The following is a 5,705-nucleotide window of genomic DNA, read 5'->3' as shown; positions in this document are numbered from 1 at the left end:
ACAATTTCAGCTTGAAAGTTCTATGTCAGCATCGTTCCTCTTCAGTACAGAGAAATGCAGATAACCAAGTTAATCAGTGCCCTGATGGCAAAATGTTAAAAACTCTGAAGTCATATACATGCACTTAGGGTCACCCGATAGGCATGTGTTGTTAATAGCGCTACCATGCCCCTTTAATAATGGCAGTGCTGGGAGGAAGTGAGATCCAGTCACTCCCTCCCAGCTAACACATGGAGCGGAGCCATGCAGGATAGAGGAGGACTGAAAAGGTAGAGAGGAGCGGGGCATGAACAGGGCGAGCCAGACTATGACTTCCAATAGCCCAGTAAGCAGAGGCCACTCTCCTGCACCCAAAAGGTTAACAACAGGAGAGTAGCTAAGAAAATGACCAGCATGTGTGTGTCAGTGTGTTGGTGAGTGTATTTGTGTGTCAGTGTGTCTGTGTGTGTATATGTGTGTCAGAGTGTGTACAAATAGAATAGGGGATAATCTGCTAAATACAGATAAAATGGAAAAACATAGCGTTTAACTGTGTGAGAGTAAGTGACACTATGTTAATTACAATTGGCCACTCACACATTTTCAGATGGAAAACAGCCTTAAATGAAATCCTTTCTTCAATGGTCACTGTACTTTATCATCTTCACATTCCCATCATAGGGTTGGAACATGTAGATATAAGCTTAAAACAAATCTCATGTCACCACTGGGCATCCTACGCGTTTCATCCTAAAAGCGGACTTCCTCAGGGTCTTGGTGGATCAGTAACAACAGAATTATACCAGAGTGTGTGTCTGTGTGTGTGTCGCGGTTGGCGGCCCGCCGCGTGGCACGGCCGTGCCCGACCGGCACAGCCTTGCCAACAACACGAGCTTACCTGCTCATCGGTGAGCCAACAACCGCTTCCCCACATCCTCCAGCCGTCACGCCCGGATCCAAAATGGCGCTGACCGCGTGGTTGCGCCTAAACATAGCTCCGACCCCGAAGTTTATACTGACGTGCGCGTGATGTCACGACGTCAACGCGCACGCACGTTTTGGGGTCAGAGGTCGCCCTCTGACCAATCAGACCTTAGAGAGGGATATTTAAATCCCTAGCTCACCCCAGTACCTTGCCCTGTCGTGGTTTCCTGTTCCTGATTTCCTGAGAGTGCTTTATCATTGTGAATCTGATTTCCTGGTATCCTGATCTTGGCTTTTTCCTGGTTATTCTGAATTCTGCTTTCCCTGACTTGGCTTGTGTAAACGGTATTGTGTATTTTCTGGCTTCCTTGACCTTGGCTTTCCCTTTGACCATTCTCTGTCTCTAGCGGATTAGTCTGGCCAATCTAAGGTCCGGTTTACGCTCTGTCCTTTTATTTTCCTTTTCTTGCCTATGTATATGTTTACATAGTTTCTGCGTGCTGGACCACATTAATAGTCGTGACAGTGTGTCAATGTGTATCTGAGTGTCATCGTTTGTAACTGTGTGTCAGTGTATATCTGCATGTCTGTGTGAGAATCTTTGTGTCTACGCATGTATCTGCACAGGTTTGGGCGCGCAATACTTGTCTTGCCCTAGGAGTAGGCAACCCATACTATGCCACTGCCCCCACCCACACACCTAAAATTAAAGGACAACTATCACTTCATAAATATTTTTTTAATATAATAAACCTTTCATCTGTTATTGAAAGAAAATATATATTTTTTTGAATTAATTTTACTTCTGTGATTTTCCCAACTTCACTCCCTGCCCAGAAACAGGGAAGACAATGGTGACTTTCATTTTTCAAACACTGTCTACACTGATCATCCAACATTACAACCATTGAATAGAGAAGTCAATAACATTGATTATATTGTTGCAATGGCACCTGTTAAGGGTGGGATATATTGGGCAGCAAGTGAACAGTCAGTTCTTGAATTTCAAGTGTTGCAAACAGGAAAAATGGTCAAACGAAAAGATCTGAGTAACATTGACAAGGGCGAAATAGTGATGGGTAAATGACTGGGTCAGAGCATCTCTAAAACAGCAAGTGTTCTTAGTATGCAGTGGTTAGTACCTACCAAACGTGGTGCAAAGAAGGACCACTAGTGAACCGGCATCAGGTTCAAGGTTCACATGGCTCATTGATGCACATGGGGAGAGAAGGCTAACCAATCTGATCCGTTCACACAGAAGAGCTACTGTAAAGCTTATCAGCGAGCCAGAATGCTTTATGTTTCTGGAGTGTCCCTTTAAGTCTGTTGTTGCATGGCTTAGCTCATTGGCTGAGAGCGTTTAACTGACACTCTCAGCCAGTGAGCTAGCCATACACCACTGGGTTTTGCTCAGGAGAGCTAATAGAAGCCCCCACTTACTCTGACCTCCATCAAAAGTAGCGGGGTTGGGCAGTGGTGGATTGTGGTGGTGCCCAGGCGGACCCTGAGTAAGAAGTCAAACCATTATAAAATGTTTTGACTACTTGCAGTGCCTTGTAGGTAAATCACAGCTTCTCTTCAACACTGTATCTCACTTTTTTCTGCTCTTTCAGATTCCTTTACCGATGGCTCTCAGCCCAACTCTTTATCATTCTTCTGAGATCTCTGATCAATTACTTATTCAGGAATTTGATGTAAAATGTTCACGTATGCCACTTTTTAAATTCAGTTTATTCCATAGTAAAGCCTCTGATTTCTAATTGCTAAAGCTGTCAATCATAACCCAGAGTAACATTTGGTGATTAAAGTGATTACTTTTTATTTGTACTTCTACCCAAATTATACATGTGGTTATTGGTTTTCCATATGCCCAGGGAAGTTTTCATGGTGGCAATAGGGAGACACTTTCTACACATGTTTGAAATGTTGTCAATAGCTGCTCTAATTTTTTGGATATTACCTGAACATTTTGCAACACCTTTCCTTTGAAACACTGAGATTTTCATAAGTGCACATACACTCAGTTACTATACACACACACTCAGGTACAAAACACAGACACACACTCACAGATACAATGTAGCGTGGCTGAATGGCTCCTGAGAGAAAAGGAATCCCACTGGCAGGACTCTCCATTGAGAATCTCACACCCAAAGTGTAGACAGTTAGCATGGGTATGAGATTACATCATGTTCCCACCATCTTTACACACAATACACAGTAGTTGTGTGCTGGATCATCGGAGCCTGGCAGAGGGGCCCTACCAGTCTGGGTGTCAGTCGACCACACTACATTAGTTAGAAAGCAGCCAGCAGGAAAATTATCAGACTGTCTATCAGCATTGGATCTGGCAATGGTTGCCAGGTGTCCGATGTCTGATCATAAAGTCTGGTAATTGTGATGCCAGCTGTTTCCTCTCTGTGGGAGGTATATGGGTTGGTAATTTGAGACCCCTGCCTTAAAGGGACAGTTGAAGCACAAAAATCATGTCATCATGTGATTTTGAGGCATATTTGCTGCCCATGTATCCTTGGTGCCAGTTTACATTTGGCAATGCCTAAAAGATAAACAACCAATAGCCTAAAATAGATTCTGGTACTGAATCTGCAGCCTGATCTTCTCTATGAGAAGCAGTGGATTTAGCACTTCTTTTAGAGACATATTGATGAATCACAGAGATTGCTGTGCACGTGCATTGTCTCCTCAATGCTTCTCTAGGAAAAGCATTAGTCTTGGTGACTTCAATGAAGGAGGACCGGATTGCAATGAGGAGGCTGTCTAGGTTTTGGAATAAAGGCAGAGTTCAGCGGCACTGCACCAATTTAGGGCTCCTGCCCTGCCATTTGTTCCCTGGTGCCCCACTTTTGTTAGACGCACGGTACACTAACAATACTAAGCCCATGCTCAGAACACTGTAACAGCATTCTGCCATACCAAGCCCCAAGTGGGGCCGGCCAGGATAACTGGGATTTGTCTGCCCCCAAGGAGCTGGTTGGTGTTGATCTGAAGTGTATGCTGCTGGAGGATATGAAGTAAGGCTATCTTTCTTGAGATTACTTACCACGAATAAATTTTTAGAAAAAATAAATAAAATATATGAGTAATATAGTGTTCTAAAGTAAAACAATACAATATAACAATATAATATGTGACAAAGGCGCTTAATAAATGGTAAATAATGTAAATGATAAATAACATTTGGTGATAGCATCTCTAACACTCTGTGGATACACCTTAAATTCCACAAATATAGAAAATACCAAAAACGTAATGTTAAGTGATAAGCCCCACCAAAAACAAAAAGTGTGTGTGAAATGCTGATAAAAATAACACTTACCCCCTGGATACACTGGGACACCGTAAATTTATATAAAAAAAACAAGCATCAACACAATAATAATAGTGCAGTATTGTATAGAATATAATATAACCAGTGGTGTATTTTGGTTTTGTGCTGCCCTAGGCAAGACTAACCTCTGGCACCCACTAATCTAAATATGTCCCATCACTTCCTGTCAGGGCCACACCTCTTCGTATTTAAGACCAACACGCACTTTGACAGACACACGCCCTCACCGATGCATGCAATGACATGCATTCACTGACAGATACACTGTCATTGGCACACACACTGTTTAACCAACACACACTTTCACAGACACACACACACACACGCACGCACACACACACACACACACACACTGACACACTCACTCATTGACAGGCACAAACTCTAAGATACACATACACTGACATACATTCACTGAAAGATGCACAGTGACATACACACATATCCTAACTGATTTTACAAACTTTAATAGACACACACATTCACTGACAGACACCCGCACATATTCACTGACACACACTGACTGATAGACACACAAACTGAGAGACACCCGCACACACTCACTGACAGACACACACTGAGAGACACACAAACTGACTGACGCACAGGCAGGGTGTTGGTCAATGTTGTTGGCGAGGGAGCCGTGCTTTTGTTGTTCTGCTCCCTCGCGTGCCGCTTAGTGATGCCAGGAGCTGGACTGATGTTATATTCCGTCTCCCGGGATCACTGCAGGGCGTGCGAGGAAGCGAGCAACAAAAGCTCGTAGGACAGCGCTCTCTCGCCGCCGGCCTGGAATATGCGCTATCTCCCGCCTAAAGGGGGCTTAAGGTCGGCAGCCGGACAGCTCTTGGGCCTCCCATGACAAGAGGATGACAAGGCGTTTGCTGGGGTGTTTGGGGTGGCGTTTTTTGCCACCCCCAGGAAAGTGCTCCACAAGGCAAATGCCTTGTCAGCATCGTGCTGAATACAGCGGTGAATATAATATAACGCGTGTTAAAATATTCTGTACAATACTGCACTATTATTGTTTTCGCTTTGCTGTTTGTATTTTTATATAAATTCACGGTGCCCCGGTGTATCCAAGGGCAGTACTATAATTGGACAGCACTATAGAATTTGTTGGCGTTTTATAAATAATAATAATAATATTGTGTTATATTTGGTAAAGTTCTTTATAATCTACAACTATTCCCTGCCATGGGCATTAGGTTATGATAGTAGGCGGGGCTATAATGAATGGGCGTGGCTCCATGCTGCAGGCTGGCATGTGGCTTGTAGGTTCTCCTGAAGTAGTTAAACAGCTGTAAGCGGTGGGCGAGGTTATAGCTAAGGGGCGGGGTTTCAGGCTGTAAATCAGCTCGCTCTCATAGAGTGGGCGGGGTAACTCGTTAAGAGGCGTGGTTATGGGCTATGCGCTGGATGCTGGGGCTATGTACAGTGGGCGTGGTTTAGT

This window comes from Pelobates fuscus, chromosome 11, assembly GCF_036172605.1.
Source record: "Pelobates fuscus isolate aPelFus1 chromosome 11, aPelFus1.pri, whole genome shotgun sequence".
NCBI lineage: Eukaryota > Metazoa > Chordata > Amphibia > Anura > Pelobatidae > Pelobates > Pelobates fuscus.
This window is presented reverse-complemented; position numbering follows the sequence as displayed.